Source organism: Mirounga leonina, unplaced genomic scaffold (genome assembly GCF_011800145.1).
Source record: "Mirounga leonina isolate KUSES-001 unplaced genomic scaffold, KU_Mleo_1.0 Mir_418, whole genome shotgun sequence".
In the NCBI taxonomy this organism is placed as follows: Eukaryota; Metazoa; Chordata; class Mammalia; order Carnivora; family Phocidae; genus Mirounga; species Mirounga leonina.
This window is the reverse complement of record NW_023270739.1, coordinates 18,534,488-18,561,784: the sequence shown is the minus strand read 5'-3', so window position 1 is coordinate 18,561,784 and position 27,297 is coordinate 18,534,488. Positions and strand designations below refer to the sequence as shown.

At 38.0% G+C, this 27,297-nt stretch overlaps 1 protein-coding gene and 1 pseudogene across 1 annotated transcript in view; both read right to left on the bottom strand.

Annotated features, from left to right (window-relative positions):
• Positions 1-27,297, bottom strand: part of ANKS1B (ankyrin repeat and sterile alpha motif domain containing 1B) — a 717,443-nt gene that overhangs the window by 597,065 nt on the left and 93,081 nt on the right. The gene's annotated exons all lie outside the window — the stretch shown is intronic.
• LOC117998846 lies at positions 14,765-15,551 on the bottom strand (annotated as a pseudogene).

Here is a 27,297-nt window from a genome sequence, read left to right as displayed (position 1 = left end):
CTCTCATAAAGAAGTCACCTGAGACTTCAGATCATAGTGAGTAATCTTAGAAATATTCTCTATGAAAGTAAATTACATGGTCCAAGTAATGTGTTACTCTCCTACTACGAGTTATGCCATGATTAAAATTGCTTTACATTAAAACACTAAATTACACAAGGATCCTTATAAATAGAAGATATTCAACAAACAATTCTTTTTTTTTTTTTAAGATTTTATTTATTTATTTGAGAGAGAGAGAATGAGAGAGAGCACATGAGAGGGGGGAGGGTCAGAGGGAGAAGCAGACTCCCTGCCGAGCAGGGAGCCCAATGCAGGACTCGATCCAGGGACTCCAGGATCATGACCTGAGCCGAAGGCAGTCGCTTAACGAACTGAGCCACCCAGGCGCCCCTCAACAAACAATTCTTGATGACAGTCCCATCTCTCCTCAATTCAGCAAATTAAAATGAGTTGCAAAAGCTTTAAAGAAGTCACACAGCTAGTTAATTTCAGAGTTTGTCTAGAAAACACACTCCTGTACCCGACTCCAGCTCTGGGTTAGGTGATTAAATCATGGACACATTGACTGTTTTGATGGAAAAAGTTTACCTGTTCATTTAATCTAGGACATCCCTCACCTCACATATACAATCTACACATATATATTTAACTTTTTAAAAATTTGATTATAGTTGACACACAATGTTACATTAGTTTCAGGTGTGCAATTTAGTGATATTTAACTTTTCAATTAGCTGAAGTGTCAAATGGTTTAAGCACTTGGTCATTGTTCTTTATGATATCATTCTTTTTTAAATTGAAGTATAATTGGTGTACAGTATTCTATTAGTTTCAGGTATACAACACTGATTTGACAATGCTCACCACAATAAGGGCATTCACCATTTGTCACCATACAGCATTATTACAATATTATTGACAATATGCCCTATACTGTACTTTTCATCTCCATGACTAATTTATTTTATAACTGGAGGTTTATAGCCTTTAATCCCCTTTATCTATTTTACCCTCCTTTCCACCCACCTTCCCTCTGGCAACCATTAGTTTGTTCTCTGTATTTAAGAGTACGTTTGGTTTTTTGTTCATTTGTTTTGTTTTTTAGATTTCACATATAAGTGAAATCATATGGTATTTGTCTTTCTCTGTCTGACTTTTTTCCCTTAGCATTATATCCTCTAGATACATCCATGTTGTAGCAAATGGTAAGATCTCATTTTTTTATGGCTGAGTAATATTCCTCTGTGTGTGTCTGTGTGTGTGTGTGCGTGCGCGCGGGTGCATGCGGATGCACGTGCATCACGTCTTCTTCATTCATCTACTGATAGACACTGGGATTGCTACCATATCTTGAAAATAATGCTGCAATAAACATAAGGGTGAAGATACCTTTTTGAATTAATGTTTTGTTTTCTTTAGGTAAATACCCAGTAGTGGAATTACTGGATCATATATTTCTATTTTTAACTTTTTGAGGAGATTCCATAATGTTTTCCACAGTGGCTGCACCAATTTACATTCCCACCAACAGTGCATGACAATTCTCTTTTCTCTACATCCTAGCCAACACTTGTTTTTTCTTATCTTTTTGATACTACCTGGTGTATAGTGATATTTCATTGTGAGTTTGATTTGCATTTCACTGATGATTAGTGATGTGGAACACCTTGTCATGTGTCTGCCATCTATATGTCTTCTTGGAAAATATGTATTCAAGTTCTCTGCCCATTTTAATCAGGTTATTTGTTTTGATGTTGAGTTATATAAATTTTTTTATAGTATATATTGAAATCTGAGATTATGATACCTCCAGGTTTGTTCTTCTTTCTCAAGATTACTTTGGCTAATCAAGGTCTTGTGTGATTCCATACATATTTAGGATTATTTTGTTCTAGTTCTGTGAAAAATGTTGTTGGTATTTTGATAGGAATTGCACTGAACCCATAGATTGCTCTGTGTAGTATGGACATTTTAATGATATTATTTCTTCCATCCATGAGCATGGAATACCTTCACCTTTGTGTCATCTTCAATTTCTTTCTTCAGTGTCTTATACTTTTCAGAGTACAGGTTTTTCATTTTACTGAGTTTATTCCTAGGTATTTTATTCTTTTTGGTATAATCGTAAATGGGATTGCTTTCTTAATTTCTATTTCTGCAACTTTGTTATTAGTGCATAGAAACATAACAGATTTCTGTATATTAATTTAATATCCTGCAAATTTACTTAATTCAATTATCAGTTCTAAGAGTTTCTTGTTGGAGTATTTGGGCTTTTCCATATATAGTATCATGTCAGCTGCAAATAGTGACAGTTTTACTACTTTTTAAAATTTTTAATTTTTTTGACATTTTTTTAAAATTAAAATTTAATTTAATTAACATATACTGTATTACAAGTTTCAGAGGTAGAATTTAGTGATTCATCAGTTGCATACAACACCCAGGGCTCATTACTTCAAGTGCCCTTGTTAATGCCCATCACTCAATTACCCCATCCCCCTACCCATCTCCCCTCCAGCAACCCTCAGGTTTGTTTTCCATAGTTAAGAGTCTCTTACGGTTTGCCTTCCTCTCTGTTTTCCTGCTATTTTATTTTTCCTTCCCTTCCCCTATGTTTATCTTCTTTGTTTCTTAAATTCCACACATGAATGAACTCATATGGTATTTTTCTTTGACTGACTTATTTCACTTAGCATAATACCCTCTAGTTCCATCAATGTCATTGCAAATGGCAAAATTTCATTCTTTTTGATGGATGAGTAATATTCCATTATATATATGTGATATATATGGAATATTACCACATCTTCTTTATCCATTCATCTGTTGATGGACATCTGGCCTATTTCCATATTTTGGTTGTTGTGGACATTGCTGCTATAAACATTGGGGTGCATGTGACCCTTTGAATCACAATGTGTGTTTCCTTTGGATAAATACCTAGTAGTGCAATTGCTGGGTCATAAGGTAGCTCTATTTTTAACTTTTTGAGGAACGCCATACTGCTTTCCAGAGTGGATCTACCAGTTTTCATTCCTACCAACAGCATAAGAGGGTTCCCATTTCTCTGCATCCACCCCAACATCTGTTGTTTCCTGAGTTGTTAATTTTAGCCATTCTGACTGGTGTCAGGTGGTGTCTCCTTTGGTTTTGATTTGTATTTCCCTGATGTGACATGGAGCATTTTTTCATGTATCTGTTGGCCATTTGTCTGTCTTCTTTAGAGAAATGTCTGTGTATGTCTTCTGCCCATTTCTTGACTGGATTATTTGTTTTTTGGGTGTTGGTTTGAGTTCTTTATAGGTTTTGATTACTAGCCCTTTATCTGAAAAGACATTTGCAAATATCTTCTCCCATTCATAGGCTGCCTATTTCCTTTGCTGTGCAAAAGCTTTTTATCTTGATGAAGTCCCAATAGTTCATTTTTGCTTTTGTTTCTCTTGCCTTTGGAGACGTGTCTAGTGAGAAGTCACGGTGGCCTAGGTCAAAGAGGTTGCTGCCTATGTTGTCCTCTAGGATTTTGAGGGATTCCTGTCTCACATTTAGGTCTTTCATTCATTCTGAGTATTTTTGTGTATGGTATAAAAAAGTGGTCCAGGTTCATTCTGAATGTGGCTGTCCAATTTTCCCAGCACCATTTGTTGAAGAGACTGTTTTTTCTCCATTGGATATTCTTTCCTGCTTTGTCGAAGATTAGTTGACCATAGAGCTGAGGGTCCATTTCTGGGTTCTCTATTCTGTTCCATTGATCTATGTGTCTTTTTCTGCCAGTACCATACTGTCTTGATGATTATAGCTTTGTAACACAGCTTGAAGTGATGACTCCAGCTTTGGTTTTCTTTTTTCAACATTCCTTCGGCTACTCAGGGTCTTTTCCATACAAATTTTAGGATTGTTTGTTCTAGCTCTGTGAAAAATGCTGATGGTATTTTTATTTTTTTAATTTTTTTTATTATTATGTTATGTTAATCACCATACATTCCATCATTAGTTTTTGATGTAGTGTTCCATGATTCATTGTTTGTGTATAACACCCAGTGCTCCATGCAGAACGTGCCCTCTTTAATACCAAAATGTTGATGGCATTTTGATAGGGATTGCATTGATTGTGTAGATTGTTTTGGGTAGCATAGACATTTTAACAATATTTGTTCTTCCAATCCATGAACATGGATGTTTTTCCATTTCTTTGTGTCTTCCTCAATTATTTTCATAAGTGTTCTATAGTTTTCAGAGTATAGATCCTTTGCCTCTTTGGTTAGACTTATTCCTAGGTATCTTATGGTTTTGGGTGCAATTGTAAATGTGATCCATTCTTTGATTTCTCTTTCTTTAGTCTCTTTGTTATTGTATAGAAATGCAACTTATTTCTGTGCATCGATTTTATATCCTGCCACTTTGCTGAATTCCTGCATGAGTTCTAGCAATTTTGGGGTGGAGTCTTTTGGGTTTTCCACACAGAGTATCATGGCATCTGTGAAGAGTGAAAATTTGACTTCTTCTTTGCTGATTCAGATGCCCTTTATATCTTTTTGTTGTCTGATTGCTGAGGCTACGACTTCTAGTACAATGTTGAACAACAGTGGTGAGAGTGGACATTCCTGTCATGTTCCTGACCTAGGGAGAAAAACTCTCAGTTTTTCCCCTTGAAAATGATATTCACTGTGGGCTTTTCATACATGGCTTTTATTATATTGAGGTCTGTTCCCTCTATCCCTACACTAAGAAGAGTTTTTATCAAGAAAGGATGCTGTATTTTGTCAAATGCTTTTTCTGCATTTATTGAGAGTATCATATGGTTTCTGTCTGTTCTTTTATTAATGTGATGTAATACACTGATTCACAGATACTGAAGCACCCTTGCAGCCCAGGAATAAATCCCACTTGGTCATGGTGAAGAATCCTTTTAATATACTGTTGGATCCTATTAGTTAGTACCTTGCTGAGAAGTTTTATATCCATGTTCATCAGAGATAGTGGTCTGTAATTCTCCTTTTTGGTGGGGTCTTTGTCTGGTTTTGGGATCAAGGTCATGCTGGCCTCATAGAAAGAGTTTGGAAGTTTTCCTTTCATTTCCATTTTTTGAAACAGTTTCAGAAGAATTGATATTAATTCTTCTTTAAATGTTTGGTAGGGGCGCCTGGGTGGCTCAGTTGGTTAAGCGACTGCCTTTGGCTCAGGTCATGATCCTGGAGTCCCAGGATCGAGTCCCGCATCGGGCTCCCTGCTCAGCGGGGGGTCTGCTTCTCCCTCTGACCCTCTTCCCTCTGTGCTGTCTCTCATTCTCTCTCTCAAATAAATAAATAAAATCTTAAAAAAAAATTGCTAAAAAAACTTTAAAAAAAAATGTTTGGTAGAATTCCCCTGGGAAGCCATCTAACCCTGGACTCTTGTTTGTTGGGAGGTTTTTTATTACTGATTCAATTTCTTTGCTGATTCTGGGTCTGTCAGGTTTTCTATTTCTTCCTTTTTCAATTTTGGTAGTTTATATGTTTCTAGGAACTCATCCATTTCTTCCAGATTGCCTAATTTGTTGGCATATAATTGTTACTATATCTTATAATTGTTTGTATTTCTTTGGTGTTTGTTGTGATCTCTACTCTTTCATTCATAATTTTATTTATTTGGGTCCTTTCTCTTTTCTTTTAGATAAGTCTGGCTAGGGATTTATCAATGTTATTAATTCTTTTGAGGAACCAGCTCCTAGTTTCGTTGATCTATTTGTTTTATTTCTATTTCATTGATTTCTGCTCTAATCTTTATTATTTCTCTTCCCCTGTTGAATTGAGGCTTTATTTGTTGTTCCTTTTCCAGCTCCTTTAGGTGTAATGTTAGGTTGTGTATTTGGGACTTTCCTGTTTCTTTCTTTCTTTTTTTTTTTTCCATACAAATGGCTAACAGACACATGAAAAAATATTCAACATCACTAGCCATCAGGTAAATACAAATCAAAACCACAATGAGATACCACCTTACACCAGTTAGAATGGCAAAAATTAACAAGATAGGAAACAACAAATGTTGGTGAGGATGTGGAGAAAGGGGAACCCTCTTACACTGTTGGTGGGAATACAAACTGGTACACTCTTTTTTTTAAGATTTTATTTATTTATTTATTTATTTATTTATTTATTTGAGAGAAAGTGAGAGAAAGCACGAGGGACAGAGGGAGAGGGAGAGGCAGGCTCCCCGCTGAGCATGGAGCCTGATATGGGGTTCTATCCCAGGAGCCTGGGATCATGACCTGAGCCGAAGGCAGATGCTTAACTGATTGAGCCACTCAGGCACTGAGATTTTTTTGTTTCTTGAGAAAGGCCTGTATTGCTATATACTTCCCTCTTAGGGCCATCTTTGCTGCATCCCAAAAGTTCTGAACTGTCATGTTTTCATTTTCATTTGCTTCCATGTCTTTCTTAAAATTCTTCTGTAATTTCCTGGTTGACCAATTCACTCTTTAGTAGGATACTCTTTAACCTTCATGTATTTGTCATCCTTCCAATTTTTTTCTTGTAGTTAACCAAGTTTTAAAGCATTGTGGTCTGAAAATATGCATGGTATAATCTGAATCTTTTTGTACCAGTTGAGACCTGATTTGTGATGTGATCTATTCTGGATAATGCTCCATGTGCATTTTGCTGCTTTAGGATGAAATGTTCTGAATATATCTGTGAAGTCCATTTGGTCCAGTGTGTCATTCAAAGCCCTCGTTCTTGTTGATCTTCTGCTTGGATGATCTGTCCACTGCTGTGAATGGGGTGTTAAAGTCCCCTACTATTTTGTATTATTATCAATGAGTTTGTTTCATTTTGTTATTAATGGGTTTATATAATTGGCTGCTCCTAAGTTAGGGGCATAAATATTTATAATTGTTAGATCTTCTTGTTGGATAGACCCTTTTATTATGATATAGTGTCCTTCTTCATCTCTTCTTCTTTACTTGGTTTAAAATCTAGTTTTTCTGATATAAGGATGGCTACTCCAGCTTTCTTTTGATGTCCATTGTCATGATAAATTGTTCTCCACCCCCTCACTTTCAATGTGGAGGTGTCTTTGTGTCTAAAATGAGTCTCTTGTAAGCAGCATATTGATCGGTCTTGTTTTTTTTTATCCATTCTTTTACCCTATTGTCTTTTGATTTGCACATTTAGTACATTTACATTCAGAGTAGTTTTGAAAGATTTGAAGTTAGTGCCATTGTATTACCTGTAAAAATCACTGTTCCTATAGATTGTCTCTGTTCCTTTCTGGCCTTTGTTATCTTTGGGCTTTCTGTCTGCTCAAAGGATCTCCTTTAATATTCAGTTTTACTTCTTCCTTACCAATTTGGATGCCTTTTATTACTTTTTTCTTGTCAGATTGCTACAGCTGGGATTTCTAGTACTATGTTGCATAAAAGTACTGAGAGTGAACACCCTTGTCTTGTTCCTGATCTTAGAGGAAAAGCTCTCAGTTTTTCACTATTAAGGATAATGTTAGTTGTGGGTTTTCTATATATGGCCTTTGTTATGTTGAGGTATGTTCTCTCTAAACCAACTTTGTTGAAAGTTTTTATCACGAATGGATATTGTATTTTGTCAAATGCTTTCTCTGCATCTGTTGGGGTGATCATATGGTTTTTATCCTTCCTCTTTGTAATGTGATGTATCACACTGATTGATTTGCAAATACTGAACCACCTTTGCATCCCTGGAAGAAATTCCACTTCATCTTGGTGAATGATTTTATTAAGTATTGCTGAATTTGGTTGCTAATATTTTGTTGAGAATTTGTGCATCAGTGTTCATCAGAGATACTGGCCTGCAGTTTTATTTTTTGTAATGTTTTTCTGGTTTTGGTATTAGGATAATGCTGGCCTCATAGAATGCACTTGGAAGTTTTCCTTCCTCTTCTAATTTTTGGAGTAATTTGAGAAGAATAGGTATTAGCTCTTTCTAATTTTTTAATTATTTTTTCAGTACTAGGTCATTATTTATTAGGTTTCTTGATGCTTTAGGTATGAAAAGTATGGAATGCTGAACAGATATGGTCCCCACCCTTCCCTTTCTAGCAATTTGCAAAGAGTCAAGAGGCTGATTGAGGAGGATTGGGGCAAAGATGGCAGAGGAGTAGGGGACCCTATTCCAACTGGTCCCCTGAATTGAGCTGGATATCTACTAGACCACTCTGAACACCCACGAAATCAGCCTGAGATGTAAGAAGATATACCTGGATCTCTACAAACAGAATATTGCTGGTGGTTGGTTTCAAGTTATGAAGCAAGGAGCCCTGATTCTGTGGGCAGATAGCAGAAGATAAATAGAAGGGGGAGGGAGCTGCTATAAGCGCTGGCACCAGGAAGGTGAAATAACAAAGGAGTGCAAAAGCCTCCTGTGCTTGGGATGGGGCACAGGCTCACAGACCAGTAGCAGCAGGGAAAGGACTTTAGGGCAGACCCCTGGATGGAAACCTGAAACTGCGGGGGGCGTGTGTGCAAACTGGGGGCAGCTGGCAGTTTTAGAAGCACAAAGGGCAGAGACGTGCCTGGACCTGGAAGCAAGGGCTGGGAGAGCTACTGTGGGGCATACAACTCAGGATGCTATGGTTTTAGCAGCACAGACAGAAATGGAGACAGTGTGGCCTGGAGAGCTCACTGAAGAACAGACTGCGATCTCACTGTTCTGAGGCAGAGGGTTGGAAATGGTCTCTTCTGCTTTGACTCTCGGAATAGACATGGAAAGCCACCAGGGAAAACTGCCAGAGAACAAAAGCCCCAAAAAACTGGTTTCACTGAGCCCATACCCCCCCCACAGGGGGCAGGGCAACTCTGCCCAAACAGGGTTGCCTGAGTAACAGTGCAGCAGGCCCCTCCCCTAGAAGACAGGCTGGGAGAACAAGAGGCAGACAACCCTAAGGTCCCTATAAAAAGGTGCATCTTGCTTGGGTTGTGGCCAGTAATTTGGACTCTGTAAATTCCCTCAACCACCTCTCAACAGAATAACTAAGAGGAGGAACCCCCAAAATAGGAAAGACTCAGAGAAATGACTTCTGCCACAGATTTACAAATAGATATAGATATAAGCAAGATGTCAGAAATATACTTTAGGATAACAGTTATGAAGATGATAGCTAGAATGGAGAAATTGATTAATGGCCAAATAGAGTCTCTAAGGGCAGAAATGAGAGCTGAACTGGCAGAACTTAAAAATGCTATCAATGATCTCTGACAAATAAATAAAAATCGTTAAATAAATAAATAAATAAATAAATAAATAAATAAATATCATTCCTAAAATATCAAAAAAAAAATGCTATCAATGAGATCCAACCTAATCTAGATACTCTAACAGCTAGGGTAAATGAGGCGGAAGAACGAATTAGTGATTTAGAAGACAAATTGATAAAAAAGAGCGAAAATGAGGAGGCTTGGGAGAAACAGCTTAAAATCCACAAAAACATAATTAGAGAAATAAGTGACACTATGAAACGTTCCAATATCAGAATTATTTGGATCCCTGAGGGGGTGGAGAGAGAGAGAGAGGACTAGAAGATATATTTGAGCAAATCATAGCTGAGAACTTCCCTTATCTGGGCAATGAAACAAACATTTGTGTCCTAGAGGCAGAGAGGACCCCTCCCAAGATCAAGGAGAACAGACCAACACCCTGGCATGTAATAGTAAAACTCTCAAATCTTAGAACCAAGGAAACCATCTTAAGAGCAGTTAGGGGGAAGAGATTGCTTATGTGCAGAGGGAGGAACATCAGAATAACGTCAGACCTATCCACAGAGACATGGTAAGCCAGAAAGGCCTGGCAAGACATATTCAGGGTACTAAATGAGAAGAACATGCAGCCAAGAATACTTTATCTGGTAAGGCTGTCATTTAGAAAGGATGGAGAGATGCAGAGCTTCCATGACTGGCAGAAACTGAAAGAATATGTGACCACTATGCCGGCCCTGCCAGTAATATTTTTTTTTAAAGATTTTATTTATTTATTTGAGAGAGAGAATGAGAGAGAGAGAGGAGGAGAGGGGGGAGGGTCAGAGGGAGAAATAGACCTCCTGCCGAGCAGGGAGCCCGATGCAGGACTCAATCCTGGGACTCCATGACCTGATCATGACCTGAGCCAAAGGCTCAACCAACTGAGCCGCCCAGGCGCCCCCTGCCAGTAATATTAAGGGGGGTTCTATAAAAGGAGAAAGACTCCAAGTAATATAGAACAGAAATTTATATTGACAATCTAAAGAAACAAGGACTTCACAGGCAACATGATGAAAATAAATTCATATCTTTCAATAATCAGTGTCAATGTGAATGGCCTAAATGCTCCCATAAAATGGCACAGGGTTGCAGACTGGATAAAAAGACAGGACCCATCCATATGCTGTTTACAACAGACTCATTTTGAACCTAAAGATACATCCAGACTGAAAGTCTGGAGAACAATCTTCCATGCCAATGGACCTCAAAAGAAAGCTGGGGTAGCAATTCTTATATCAGACAAATTAGATTTTAAGCTAAAGACTGTAGTTAGAGACAGAGAAGGACACCATATAATTCTTAAAGGGTCTATCCAACAAGAAGATCTAACAATTGTAAATATCTATGCCCCCAACATGGGAGCAGCCAACTACATAAGCCAACTGTTAATCAAAATAAAGAGTCATATTGATAATAATACATTAATTGTAGGAGACCTCAATACTCCATTCTCAGCAATAGACAGGTCATCTAAACAGAAAATCAACAAAGAAACAAGAGCTTTGAATGACACACTGGACCAGATGGACCTCATAGATATATATAGAACATTCCACACTAAAACAACAGAATACTCATTCTTCTCGAGTGCACATGGAACTTTCTCCAGAATAGACCACATACTGGGTCACAAATCAGGTCTCAACCGATACCAAAAGATTGAGATTATTCCCTGCATATTCTCTGACCATAATGCTTTAAAACTGGAACTCAATCACAAGAAAAAGTTTGGCAGAAATTCAAATACTTGGAAGCTAAAGACCACTCTGCTTAAGAATGTTTGGGTCAACCAGGAAATCAAAGAAGAACTTAAACAATTCATGGAAACCAATGAGAATGAAAACACATTGGTCCAAAACCTATGGGATACTGCAAAGGTGGTCCTAAGGGGGAAATACATAGCCATCCAAGCCTCACTCAAAAAAATAGAAAAATCCCAAATTCACCAACTAACTTTATACTTTAAAGAACTAGAGAAAAAGCAACAAATGATGCCTAAGCCACACATTAGAAGAGAAATAATTAAGATTAGAACAGAGATCAATGAATTAGAAACCAGAAACACAGTAGATCAGATCAATGAAACTAGAAGCTGGTTCTTTGAAAGAATTATAAGATCAATAAACCACTGGCCAGACTTATCCAAAAGAAAAGAGAAAGGACCCAAATTAATAAAATAATGAATGAAAGGGGAGCGATCATGACTAACACCAAGGAAATAGAAACAATTATTAGAACTTATTATCAACAACTATATTGCCAATAACTTAAGCAAGCTGGAAGAAATGGATGCCTTCCTGGAAACTATAAACCACCAAGACTGAAACAGGAAGAAATTGACAACCTGAATAGGCCAATAACCAGTAATGAGATTGAAGCAGTGATCAAAAACCCCCCAAAAATAAGAGTCCAGGGTCTGATGGATTCCCTGGGGAATTCTACTAAACATTCAAGAAAGAAATAAGACCTACTCTCCTGAAGCTGTTTCAAAAAATAGAAACAGAAGGAAAGCTTCCAGACTCATTCTATGAGGCCAGCATTACCTTAACCCCCAAACCAGGCAAAGACGCCATCAAAAAGGAGAATTTCAGACCAATATCCCTGATGAATATGGATTCCAAAATCCTAGCTCATAGGATCCAACAATACATTAAAAAGGATCATCCACCACGACCAAGTGGGATTTATTCCCCGGGATGCAAGGTGCTTCAATATTCACAAATCAATTAATGTGATAGAACACATTAATAAGAGGAGAGAGAAGAACCATATGGTCCTCTCAATTGATGCAGAAAAAGCATTTGACAAAATACAGCAACCTTTCCTGATTAAAACTCCTCAAAATATAGGGATAGAGGGAACATTCCTCAATCTCATACAATCCATCTATGAAAAACCCACAGCGAATATCATCCTCAGTGGGGAAAAGATGAGAGCCTTTCCCTTAAGATCAGAAACATGTCAAGCATGCCCACTCTCACCACTATTGTTCAACAAAGTACTAGAAGTCCTAGCAACAGCAATCAGACAACAAAAAGAAATAAATGTATTCAAATTGGCAAAGAAGAAGTCAAACTCTCTCTCAGCAGACATGATACTTTATGTGGAAAATCCCAAACACCCCACCCCTAAATTACTAGAACTCATACAGAAATTCAGTAATGTGGCAGGATACAAATCAATGCACAGAAATCAGTTGCTTTCTTTTTTTTTTTTTTTAAGATTTTATTTATTTTTTGACAGAGAGAGAGACAGCGAGAGAGGGAACACAAGCAGGGGGAGTGGGAGAGGGAGAAGCAGGCTTCCCGCTGAGCAAGGAGCCCGATGTGGGGCTCGATCCCAGGACCCTGGGATCATGACCTGAGCCGAAGGCAGACGCTTAATGACTGAGCCACCCAGGTGCCCCGAAATCAGTTGCTTTCTTATACACTAACAATGTAACTGTAGAAAGAGAAATAGAGAATCGATTCCATTTATAATAGCACCAAAAACCATAAGATACCTCGGAATAAACCTAACCAAAGAGGTAAAGGATCTATACTCTAGGAACTACAGAATACTCATGAAAGAAATTGAAGAAGACACAAAAAGATGGAAAAACATTCCATGCTCATGGATTGGAAGAATAAACATTGTTAAAATGTCTATGCTGCTCAGAGCAATCTATATCTTCAACACCATCCTGATCAAAATACCAATGGCATTTTTCAAAGTGCTGGAACAAACAATCCTAAAATTTGTATGGAATCAGAAAAGACCCCGAATCGCCAAGGAAATGTTGAAAAAGAAAAACAAAGCTGGGGGCATCATGTTGCCTGATTTCAAGCTCTATTACAAAGCCATGATCACCAAGACAGCATGGTACTGGCACAAAAACAGATACATAGACCAATGGAACAGAATAGAGAGCCCAGAAATGGACCCTCAATTCTATGGTCAACTAATCTTCAACAAAGCAGGAAAAAATATGCAATAGAAAAAAGACAGTCTCTCCAATAAATGGTACTGGGAAAATTGGACAGCTATATACAGAACGGAACTTCACCATTCTCTAACACCATACACAAAGATAAACTCAAAATGGTTGAAAGACCTCAATGTGAGACAGGAATCCATCCAAATCCTAGAGGAGAACATAGGCAGTAACCTCTTTGACATCGTCCACAGCAAATTCTTTCAAGACATGTCCCCAAAGACAAGCAAAGAAAAAGCAAAAATGAATTTTTGGGACTTAGTCAAGATAAAAATTTTCTGCACAGCAAATGAAACACTCAAAAAAAACCAAAGGGGCAACCCACGGAATGGGATAAGATTTTTGAAAATGACACTACAAACAAAGGGCTGATATTCAAGAGCTATAAAGAACTTCTCAAACTCAACACCCAAAAAACAAATAGTCAAGTCAAAAAATGGGCAGAAGACATGAACAGATACTTCTCCAAAGAAGACATACAAATGGCTAACAGACACATGAAAAAATGTTCATCATCATTAACCATCAGGGAAATTCAAACCAAAACCACATTGAGATACCACCTTAAACCAGTTAGAATGGCAAAAAATTAACAAGACAGGAAACAACAAGTGTTGGCAAGAATGTGGAGAAAGGGGAACCCTCTTACACTGTTGGTGGGAATGCAAGTTGGTACAGCCACTTTGGAAAACGTGGAGGTTCCTCAAAAATTAAAAATAGAGCTACCCTATGATACAGCAATTGCGCTCCTGGGTATTTACCCCAAAGACAAAGATGTAGTGAAAAGAAGGGCCATATGCACCCCAATGTTCATAGCAGCAATGTCCACAATAGCCAAACAGGAAAGAGCCGCGATGCCCTTCAACAGATTAACGGTTAAAGAAGATGTGGTCCATATATACAATGGAATATTATTCAGCCACCAGAAAGGATGAATACCCAACTTTTATATCAAATGGAGGGGATTGGAGGAGATTATGCTAAGTGAAATAAGTCAAGCAGAGAAAGTCAATTATCATATGGTTTCAACTATTTGTGGAACATAAGGAATAGCATGGAGGACATTAGGAGAAGGAAGGGAAAAATGAAGGGGGTTGGAAAACAGAGGGGGAGATGAACCATGAGAGACTATAGACTCTGAGAAACAAACTGAGGGTTTTAGAGGGGAGGGGTTGGGTTGATGGGTTAGCCTGGTGATGAGTATTAAGGAGGGCACATATTGCATGGAGCACTGGGTGTTGTATGCAAACAATGAATCATGGAACACTACATCAAAAACTAATGATGTACTGTATGGTGACTAACAAAACATAATAAAATAGAAATAATAAAAATAATTTTAAAAATAGGCCGACTGAACAATTCTTTACATTTCTATACTACCTTTGCAGAAGACCTTGTAGTGTGTTATCAAAGCAACCTGCACCCCCTTACTAAAATGCTCTACCTTTCAAAAATTGTAAATAAAAATTTAACCCTGTTAATAATATAATTTCTTCAATTTTTTGTAACTAGACTGAAATTTCAACTCTAGAATTTTCTACATGTCTTCAAAAGTTCCTCCAGTAGGAAAGAAGGCCACTCATCCTGCATAGGGATAGGGAGGAATTCCTTTGACCCCCAGGCCAGTTATCTTGAAAATTCCACCAGCTTCAGGCTGCTGCAGAATACCCTTTGGGTCCATTCAACCCACAGTCACATACATTTCAGAGTAGTTCTTCCATGTGAAGCAGCATGAAGTTGTTTTATCAACAGGCAACTTCACAGTCTGGAGTCTTTTCCTTGTCTTAGAAACTAAAAGAATCACTCTTCCTCCATTATAATAGGCCACCCAGAGCACCCCCTCAGCATCAATACACATTCCATCTGGAATTTATTTTTCTTTCTCCAGCTTGTAAACACTTCTGCAGTTGGAGATCCTTCCTGTTTGCAGGTCATAATTAAAGGCATCCACAGAATAGGACAGGCTGTCAATATAAAAGAAGACTTTGTGGTCTAGGGATCAATCCAAACCATTGTAGGTGTCTACCTGGTCAAAATACTTTTCCATGTGGTGGTCAGGAAAAGAGAGCACAGGGACCCCTGGTGCCACTCCAGAACTGCTGGGGCCATTTCCTTAGCCATGGCTCCAGCAAAGTATCTCCCAGTGGGATCCACCTTCCCATTATTGAACCGATTGTTTTTCTTGTCTTTATCTACTGTAGCTAGGACAACTGTTGACTGATCTTCCTAGTTAAAAGCACAGAACTTTGTTCCAATGGTGGTGACATAGCCTCCTGCCAGGCGAAGGGTCACAGAGATGATGGGGGCATCCATGGTCATTTACTCTACCCCTGAGCAATTCCTACTTACTGCTTGCTGAGCAATTCCCACTGGCAAACTTTTTTTTGCAGGACTCTCTCAAAAAGCAGAGAGTTGGATGCCTCTTCCTATACTAGAGACTTGGAGCACTGGCAGTTCTGGCTTAGTATTAACTTTCTTTCTTTCTTCCTCCCTCCTCCCTCCCTCCCTCCTCCCTCCTTCCCTTCCCTTCCTATCCCTTCCCATCCCATCCCTTTCCTTCCTTCCTTCCTTCCTTCCTTCCTTCCTTCCTTCCTTCCTTCCTTCCTTTTCTCTCTCTCTCTCTTTTTCTTTCTTTACAGAAAGAAAGAGTATGACTGGCAGGGAAGAGGGGCAGAGGGAGAGAGAGAATCCCAAGCAGGCTCCTCAACCAGAGCAGAGCCTGTTGCTGGAGCTCAAGCTCATGATCCTGAGATCATGACCTGAGCTGAAATTAAAAGTCGGATGCTTAACCAACTGAGCCACCCAGGTGCTTCAGTATTAATTCTTTTTTAAATATTTGGTTTACCTTCACCTGTGAAGCCATCTGGTCCAAGACTTTTGTTTGTTGGGAGTTTTTTTGATTACCAATTCAATTTCATTACTGGTAATCGGTCTTTCCTAATTTCCTATTTCTTCCTGATTTCATTTTGGAAGATTGTGTTTTTAGGAATTTATCCATTTCTCCTAGGTTAAATTATTAGGTCATTAATATCCCTGGCATCTAATATCTTGCCACTTGAAATGTGAACTATGGACCATCAGTATCAGCATCACCCAGAAGATTGTTATAAATGCAGTCTCAGGCCCAGTCCCGACTGAATAAGTCAGAATATTTTTTAATAAGATACTCAAGTGACTTGTATATATATTAAAGTTTGAGAACACTGTTTTAACATCAATACAAATGTAAATATATGTGTAATTTGTGCCTGTCTATTTATGTATTATCATATTTATTTACATTCCCTCCTTTCAGGACTTTATATTACCCTACTCACCCTGGTAAGAACAGGTGAGTTCAATAAAATAATCTAACTGCATAAATTCTATATTTTTGTACAAATGACTAGTTATTCCCTAGAGATCATCTTCTAAGTATATATGGCTATGAAGAATTTTTACAGAAGTATCTTTATTATTAAGGTAAATTTTGATTATTTTTATATCAAAATATTATTAAGCAGCACTGAATTTTTTCTTTTAAAGAGACTTTGTACAAACACTATACTCTTATAACCAGTATAATTAATTCAATTCTTGCCCCTTTAACTTAAATTTGAAATTTTATGAGTCATATTCATAGTCTTATTTTTGGTTTTGTTTTGTGTTTTGTGTATTTATGGCAACATGTATTTAAGTGACCTGTGACTGGGGTGACATTCCAAGAACACAGAATTTTCAGTTTGAAACCAAGAAAATCCTGGGCAAACCAAGTCACTTTCTCTATAATAAAGCTTATTAGGCCTGATCACAATTTTAAAAAGTATTTGCAATAAGTAATTTTTTATTTGGAATAATATTAGCATGTTGATTAAATACTGGACTTTTTTAAAAACCACAGAAGGTTTGAGTATGAACATTATGACCTTTTCATAAAAGAGTAAGTTTTAAAACACCTGCTTCATTTCTTTTTACAGAGTTTTTAAAGCAATCAGAAAAGTCTGCTCTCATGTACGTCAGTTACAAGTACTTATTTGACAGAAAACTCACCTCTTAATGTACCATGATAATAATTGCCCTGAAATTCCTAAAAGACTACCCTTGAAAATTTCATACAACCTTAAAAAAGGACATATTTCTCTGTTGGTATTGCATAGCTATTCTAACTAGTAAACTAATAAACTAAAGTGGTCAATAAAGTAGATTGCCATTGACATTTTCCCTTTGTGTTTCTACAAGTACCTAAAGACTGACAACAGTCTCATGGAAGTAAAAATGTATTTCTTTTCAGATACCCATTGTCATTTTAAAAATAAAAAGAACAGGGACTGTACAAAATGTAAGAAGCCTTTGGCCCCTAGAACTAGTATAGGCAAGAATCAAATTAAGAAGATTATTTAGTTTTATACAGAGGTCACTTATTATAAAAAGAAAGAATGACTTAGAGGGGATAAGAACCCAGAGGGCAGAGCCAGGAGCCATAACTCTCAGGGAGCAGAACTGAACCCTATTCACAGAACAGGCAACATGTCCCTGGCTGGAATTCAGTATTTCTATGGACTGATGACTTTTCCATCTTTTTTAAATGGAAGTGTTTATTGTGGTTAATCTGTGTTTGTGTGGTCATTATATGATAGATATGTGGGTGGCAGATAATCTGTCTCTTTAGGTCACAGGACTTCTGACCAAGAGGAATGGTACTTAAGTGCTCCGTTTAAGATATCTTACCTAAGGAGACTCAACTGTGTCCAGACCTAATTTAGATGATAAACCTCAGCCTGAGACTAATGCTCAATGGGATGCAACTTTTGAGGGATCTTGGGAAGAGTTGAGCATTTTTTGCCTGTGGGAGGGGTGTGAATTGTTGAGTTAGAGGGTAGACTGTGGAAGACTGTATTTTATAGAGATAACCATAGCTATATCCCCTACCTCACATGTTCATCTAGAATCTTGCCACTCCCCCACCATGAAGTAGAATCTAATTCCCCTCCCAAAGAATCTGGGTAGATTTGAGCCTCACTTGTAACCAACAGAATGTGATGGAAGTGATGCTGTATGACTTCTGAGGTTAAATCAGAAAGGCAATAATACCTCCACCTTGCATCTGGAACACAAGCAATGGAACCCTGCATCACCATTTAAGTAGTCCAACTGCCCTGAGACCAACATGCCTTGTGGAAACTCAAGCTAGCCTATGCAGGGAGACCTCATGGAGAAGCCCAAGGACTACCTAAAAGAGAGAGATACATGGCCAGTTTCCAGCTTCTCCAGCCCCACACTGTTAGCTCCAGTTACCATCTGACTACAACTGCATAAGAACTCTGAAATAATACCAACCAGAGAAGCCTGTCCTGAAACTGTAATATAATAGTTCCTGTAGTTTTAATCTATTTAGTTTTGGGGTGATTTGTTAAACAGCAATGGTAACTGAAATACCTCTTCTAAATTAAAAAGATGTTAAGTTTAATTTCATTTTTTAAAAAGATTTACTTATTTATTCTAGAGAGAGAGTGTGAACAGGGGGAGGGGCAGAGGGAGAGGGAGAGAGAGAATCTCAAACAGGCTCCATGCCCAGTGGGAGGCCGATGCTCCACTCAATTTCATGACCTGAGATCATGACCTCAGCCGAAATCAAGAGTCAGATATCAACCAACTGAGCCATCCAAGCACCCCTCACTTTTTTTTAAATAAGAGAACAGACTTGTAGATTCTGGACCTTCATTATGCAGGTTTGTTTGAGCCTGTATATAAGATCAAAAAAAAATTAGCTGTCTGCCCTCAGGAGCTCTAAATTTCTGGTCAAAATAGGTTTGAATCCTTTTTTATTATTATCATTCATTACCATGGACCAGAGAAAGTCACTTAATCTTTTTGCTTTTCCATCTACTAATTGTTGATAACACCTATAAGAGAGAATTAGCATATAGATTAAATTAAATGAGTTAATACATGGGAAAGACCCCTACATGGTGTCTGACACATAACTACCTGAATCAGTTCTAGGGTCTACTTGGTGACAATCCATTAAGATAGCTCTAAGCAAAAGACACATGTCATCAAGATGGTATATGCAATGTAGGGAGATGCATAGATCAATGGCATTTCATCAGAGAGCTGCCATATTATCTTATCCCTTTCTTTAAAGTACCAGACATTTCTTCCCTTCACTCTGTCAGCAACAAGCTGAAAGATACTATTTTATCTCTCCATTAAGCAAAACTTCTTGGACTTTGAATTCCCTTTAGGTAAGGACTAAGACTTTTATGTCTGTATCCTAGTGCCTAACAGTGACTAAAGCAAAAGGAGTGCTCCATAAATACTGACTGAATAAAGGAAAAAAGTAGTTCTGTAACTAGCTGCTCCTTCGTAAATATAGTCAAATACTGCCAGCATTGGGGTACTCTGAAAGAAAAGGTCTGTTTCTCTAGGTCTCCTTAAACTCTCAAGAATGCTGAAATAAGGGATCTAGTTTACATGAATTAATAACAATTATAATTAGCAAAAGTAGTATGTATTTTTTAAAGTATATTACAAATATGACATAATAAGATTATTGATAGGCAGGATAACATGGTGGTCAAGAGTAAAAACCCTGAGTCAGAATGTATGGAAGCAAATCCTTGCTCCACTCTTTTCTAGCTATATAAATGTAGGCAAGTCAGTTAAAGGCTCTGTGCTTTAGTTCCCCATCTGTAAATCACAGGTGACAATAGTATCTACCTAGATACTACTGGTTTAAGGATTAAATAGTTAATATATGCAAAATATATAGAACATTTCTTAGTAATAATAGTGATCATTTTACCTATAAAAATCTAATTGAAAATGACAACTTTTATTGTTAAAATGAAGGAAACCATTTTAACTACTCTAAAATTACTCAGAATTCAAAAATGAATCTTGTTGAGTGAAGAAAGTTGCTACATAAGGCCTTAGAAGTGGTTACATAAGTGTAGCTAGAGGCCCCCACATAATACGGTAAATCTAGAATCCTCTGCTTTGAATTTGTCAAAATGAAGTAAAAATAGAAGAAGAATAATAAATACTAAGCTGTGAATGCTAGTGTCTACTTAGGATAATTTGGTGACAATAAATCTAAGCAGACCCACTGGGTTATGCCAAGACATTTTCCTAACTAAATCTCATTTGGTTGACTTGTTCTGTTTAATTAGTGAATATTATAATTATGTGCTCTGAAAGTTGTGTGAATTTAATAACATCAAGTAGCACTAAAGCAAAGTATAGCAAAATACCAAGACAGAATTTCTTTTGAGGACTTGCCTTCTTGTAAAGAATACAATTAACTCCCTAGAGTAATCCTTATTTGCCTACATAATGAATGTTGTGGAAGAGTGAGGCACTTCCCATTTTTCTTCTCATCAATATCTATATGACATAGTCTGATTTAGTTGAACCTAGGGCATTTTCAATAATTACAAGCAAGCACGGGGGTCTACCACAGATTCTCCCATGGGAGAAAATTTATTAATGTAGGCAAAGTAGATATAACCCTGCATGTCTGACCCCTTTCAACTTCTAGGTTGCCTAAATATTCAGTCAGTGCTTATACTAGTTATATACGTATGGAGGCCTAAATGTTTTAAAAGTAAGCAGATATAAATTACAAATAGTGCTTTCTTTCATTCTTTCAGGCTGATGTCTGGAGACATTTTGTTAAGATATAAATAGTTTTTGTCTTTCTTTTAATTTTCCTTTTTTTTATAATTAGACTGCTAGTGATTGCCTAACCTTGTCCTTCTTGGAGATGTGTTCAAGAAATATTTAGGAAACAATATCACATCCTATGATAGTTTTTCATTAATAAAGAAGGGTGAAAGGATTCAGTTATAAAAACAGGCAATGGGAAATATAATTGTATTTTCCAGCATCTGTGGGAACCACAGGATTTTTGCTAGACTATAGAAGAAGGTTTTGAGTGAGCTTAAAATAAGGTTTGACTAATTCTTAATGTATTTGTTAGTACATTGACTAGAAAAAATTACATTTGGAACATTTTAAAAATTCACACCTAAACTTATTTTGGCTTGCTTATATTCTTATTGGATTAGTTCTTGCTGATTAATTGTTGATTAATTGCTTTACCTCTTTCCTTCACACTACTCTTTAATAAATATTTATTAGGCAAAAATTCATTTACTGACACTGTACTAGGTACCAGAGATTACAGTGGAAAGGCATAATTTCTGTAATCATGAAGCTTATGATACAATACAAACAAAACAAATAAATAAAGACACTTAGGGTAGGCCCCCAATTCAATGACTGGTGTGTTCACAAGAAGAGGAAAAGGCGTAGACACAGGCAAGGCCATGAGGAGATGAGGACAGAGACGCGTCATGCTCCCACAAGCCAAGCAACACCTGGAAGCTGCAGAGGAAGTGAAGGATCTTCCTTAGAGCCTTCAGAGGTAGCATGACCCTGCCAACAACTTCATTTCAAACCTCTAGCATTCAGAACCATGAGAAAATAAAGTTCTATTGTTTTAAGCCACCCAGTTTGTGATGCTGTTTTGCTGCAGCCCTGGGAAACTAACACAGACAGGTTGACTTTGAAGTATCTGTGGAACATTTAAGTGCAGGGGTCAAGGAGAAAGATGAATTTAGAGGTTTGGAACTCAAGTTTGGGCTGGAGATAAAACTATGAGGAACATCAGCATATGATTGAGCAATAAAGCCATGTAAGTGGCTGAGATCATCCAGAGGCAGTCTGTAGAATAAGGAAAGAGAAACTAATCTAGAACCCTGAAGAATAGTATTGTATGAGTGGGTGGAGATAGGGGTACTTACAAAGGGAGAGCAAGATGGAAACTAGAGCAGTAGAAGGAAGACCAGGAGAGTGTGGTATCACAGAGTAACATGCAGAGAGTGTTTCACAAGCTAAGTGAAGCAGATTGGTCAAATAAGATAAAGGTTGTCCATTATATATAGGAAGAGACAATCCTGGGGGACCTAACAGATTTCAGTGCAAAAGTGGAGCAGTGTTTGAAGACTCACTGAGAGATGAGAAAGTGAGTCCAGGAAGTGTAGACAACTCTTTCTGAGAGGTCAAATGTGAAAGAGAGGAAATCTTCTGTAACTAGATGAAGACACAGGATGAAGGCAAGGCTTTTCATGTGACTTAATCATCAGTATTTGAGTTTACTTACAGATGCTTGTGTTTTGATCTAATGAGGCATCTTAATATTTAGACAGTGATGATAAAACAAATAGAATGGTACCTTACTGTTGACCATAAAACTGCTCACTAAGTTATAGCATAACAACTAGAACATGTTTTTATAGATACAAATCTAAAATGTCAGTAAATGAGAATCTGTTGTTGGTAGAAGTTTTCTGCATAATTTATAAAGAGGGAAATTGTAGGCAGGATAATGTTTTGAAACGCAAAACATCTGACTCATAGTAGAGATGAAGAGCACTGAATGACCCATGAGAGAAACTTATCTTATTGTTCATACAGGGCAGAGAGAATTCAAAACTGGTAAGGCATCAGGCATTGCACTGCAAAACTACTTTAATGAGGGTGAGTCATGATGCCACCCAGGGAAATGAATCAGGTGCCCACATGCCCAATCTTCTTCATAATTACAGTTTTTTCCCCTTTTAAATTAAAACTAAAGTCAGGTAACAGTTAATGTCCCTGTAGAACAAATTTAGCCAGATGGAAATATACAACGGTCTAGGAAGTAAATGAAAGTATCAAAGGGATGCAGGTTTTCCAACAAAGAAAGAAAAAGAAACATTACTTTAAGTGTAATGCCATGCCTCCTGGCCCCAAAGGACTTTTAAATGTTTTTATTGTGTCCTCTATTTCAGTTGATTTGGGCACCTTCCCACCACTGATTAATTCCAATAGCTTTTTCTCAACACTGAAGTCTTAGATATTGTACCTGAGGTTCCTATGGTTTTCCACTCAAGCCAGGAGAGTGAGGAACATCCCTGTCTCCTCCTGTCTCCTTGCCTTCTAGATCCATAGTCAATCATAAGTCCTGTAAATTCTGTCTTAAACATCTCTCACTTCTCTTCTTCCCCAGAGCTACAGCTCTGATCTAAGCTGCCACTGACTCACCTATGCCAAGTCCCACTTATCCTGTCTTGCTCCCTCTAAGAGAAGCCTCAGCACAGCTAGAATGAGCAAGGAAAAATGCAAATCAGATATCATTCTGCTGCTTAAAACCTTGGGTGGTTTCCCACTATGGCCACAGCAAACCTGTATGGGCCTTTGTGATGAATTTTAAAAAGAAAAAGATAACCATTCCCTCTCTGGGATAAGCAGTGTCAGATTTTAGACCCAATTTTCTCCTCTGGTCAGGCCTTTTATGCAGTGTAGATATCACAACACCTTTTACCCTTAGAATAAAATCTAGGCTCTTTAAGATGGCTTGTACAGCCCTCTACAACTTTGTTTCTGTCAATCTCTGTAGAGTCACCTCTTGCCACTCTTTTATTCATGCTCTCTGATCCTGCTATCCTGGATCAGTTTCAATTCCTTGAACATACCATATCCTCATTTAATCTTTGCCAAACCTTCCACTGTTTGGAAAAAATCCCTCCCGCCTGTCCAGAGAACTCCTGATCATTTTTAGGTCCTGACAGAAATACTACTCCCCCTTTACAGGACTTCCCAAACTACCTCAATTAGAATAAGTCTTCTTGCCACACACTTTCCCTGAGCACCTAAATGTGATCAACATTACATTCATTAGGATTTATTGAAATTGCTGGTATAAAGTCTGCCTTCTCTGATGGAATCTCAGCTCAATGAAGGCAGACTTTGTCTATTTGTTCCCCACTGATTCATCTGGGTATAGTAACATGCCTGACACTTAATAGACACTTAAGAAATGTTTACTGGCCAAATAAATAGTTAAATGCATGGGAAAAGCCTGGAATCCTTCTTGCAGCATAGTGGGAAAAGTTTTGTCAGAAGATACAGGTTCTAATCCTGGCTCTGCCACTAACTTACTTAGTTGTGTGATCTTAAGCAAGTTTCCTTAACCATTGTGAACCTACTTTCCTCATCTTTAAAATGTTAATACTATCTACCTACAAGAAGTTCATAGTAGGTGCAAAGGGACAATATTTATTGAGTCCCTATCATGTGCAAAGTCCTATGCTAAGTATGGTCATCTATATTATCTCAAAAGAAATAATATGAACCTCTGAAAGGTTATCATTTGCCTAAAGATCATAGAAAGTGGCAAAACAAGGATCTAGGTCCAAATTTCTCTGGTTCTAAATATTCTGCTTTCTCTACCTCTTTCTTTATTCCTTTCCTTCTTCACCATGTTCCTTCAAAATCCATTTGATAAATTCTTCAAGTCATAAGATAAGTATTATGCGTTCTGTGAAACCATCTCTAACAGTCTTAGGCAGATTTATGTGCTCCTAAGTTTATATTATATTATATTAATATAATAACATTATACTTTAGTTACTTGCATACCATAAAGGTTTTCAGAGAAGAGACCATATCTTTCCACTGTTTTATACCCAGTATCTTGACTGGGCATTAGTAAGTTGTAAGTGCTAAATGAGTATTTGTTAAATGAGTAAATGAACTTTATCTAGTATTATTCATAAATTTGATAATAAAACTAATTTTTGTTGGGTGTTTATATGTAATTTTACATTTTATATATAAACAACCAATAATTAAGGCCTCAACCATAATTGCTCATATGCTTGAGGTTGCTAAGATAGTGTATAATGAGGGGGTGGAGCAAGATGGCAGAGGAGAAGGAGACCTGGATTTCGCCTGGTCTCAGGAATTCAGCTGGATAGGGATCAAACCATTCTGAACACCTACAAACTCAACAGGAGATCGAAGAAAAGAACAGCAACAACTCTCTGAACAGAAAAGCAACCACTTTCTGGAAGGTAGGACGTGCGGAGAAGTGAATCTGAGGCAATATTCGGGAGGATAGACGGCAGGGGAGGGGGCCTCCGACGGCCACTTATAGCAAGTGATAGAGCAACAGAGCACAAAATCGGAACATTTAGAAGTCGGCTCCGCTGAGGGGCGTTGCTCCAGTGGCTAAGCAGGGGGTGGAACCCTTGTGCGACAGTGTGGTCTCAGGACCCTCGGGGTCACAGAAAGACTGGGGGTGCCTGAGTGCAGCAGAGCGCCCAGGTATTGGAGTGGGGAAGCCAGCTGCAGAGACGGAGCCGAGGTGCAGGCTCTCAGCTCGGGGTTGTCATAAACCGTGATCCGCGGCACAGTTGGGCCACTGCTCCTCCAGCACGGACCCAACAAGTGGCAGATCTGGGGAGACTCTCCTTCCTCCCCCGGGAGGAGCGGCACGGGAGTACACTGCAGGGATCTGCTGGGTTGGGGGACTCCACACTGAGTCAGGTGTCAGAGATAGAAACACTCAGTCACAGGCCGGGTGAGCACAGAGTGCGGCCGGAGACTGGGGAGACAGGAGTGACTGACTGCTTTTCTCTGGGTGCTCACTGAGGAGCGGGGCCCTGAGTTCTCGGCTCCTCCAGGGCGGAGATTGGGAGGCCAACATTTTCACTCTCATCCTCCAAAGTTGTACCAAAAACTTGCAGGGAACAAAAGTTCCCAAGAGCAAACCCGAGCAGATTACTTAGCCAGGAGGGGGCAAGGGCGGGGCAATTCCGCCTCCGGCAAAGATATTTGGGAAGCACGGCAACAAGCCCCTCCCCCAGAAGATCAGCAAGAACAGCCCGCCAAGACCAAGTTTACAGATCAATGAGAATGGCAGAACTCCAGAACTAGGGGAATACATCACATAGAATTCATGGCTTTTTTCCCATGATTCTTTAGTCTTTCAAAGTTAATTTTTTTTAACTTTTTTTTTTGAATTTTTCTTTTTCCCTTTTTCAACCAACATCTTATCAATCCCTTTTTTAAAAACATTTTTATTTTTCATTTTTAGAATCATATTCTATCCCTTCATAGTAGTTACCCGTATTTTTGGCATATATATATAAGTTGTTCTCTCTTTAAAATTTTGAGATAGTTTCTTCTAACAGATTAAAATATACCCTAAATCTCTAGTGTATGGTTTTGTTCTAGTCTCCTGCCTGATCACATTCTCTCCCTTTTTTTCTTTTTTTTTTTTAAATCCTCTTCTTTCTTTTTCAAACAACTTCTTATCAATTCCTTCTATAAAATTTTTTATAATTTTCATCTTTACAGTCATATTCCATCCCTTCATCATATCAACCCTTATTTTTGTACATATATAAGTTTTTCTGTCTTTAAAATTTTGGGAGGCACTTTCTTCTAACAGACCAAAATGCACCCAAAATCTAGTGTGTGGCACTGATCTATGCAACAGCCTGATCATATTTGATCATATTCTGTTTTTTTTTTGTTTTGTTCTGTTTTTGTTTGTTTTTATCTTTTCCTTTTTTTTTTTCTTTCTTTCCTTTCTTTTCCCCTGGCTTCAGATCTTTTCTGATTTGTTTAGAGTATATTTTCTGGGGACATTGTTCCCCTGTTAGCATTTTGTTCTCTCATTCATCTATTCTCCTCTGGACAAAATGACAAGGCGGAAAAAATCACCTCAACAAAAAGAACAAGAGGTAGTACCGACTGCCAGGGACCTACTCAATATGGACATTAGTACGATGTGGGATCTAGATTTCAGAATCATCACTTTAAAGATACTAGCTGGGCTTGAAAAAAGCATGGAAGTTATTAGAGAAACCCTTTCTGGAGAAATAAAAGAACTAAAATCTAACCAAGTTGAAATAAAAAAGGCTATTAATGAGGTGCAATCAAAAATGGGGGCACTAACTGCTAGGATAAATGAGGCAGAAGAGAGAATCAGTGATATAGAAGACCAAATGATGGAAAATAAAGAAGCTGAGAAAAAGAGAGACAAACAACTACTGGATCACGAGGGCAGAATTCAAGAGATAAGCGATACCATAAGATGAAACAACTTTAGAATAATTGGGATCCCAGAAGAAGAAGAAAGAGAAAGAGGGGCAGAAGGTATATTGGAGCAAATTATGGCAGAGAACTTCCCTAATTTGGGCAAGGAAACAGGCATTAAAATCCAGGAAGCACAGAGAACCCCTCTCAAAATCAATAAAAA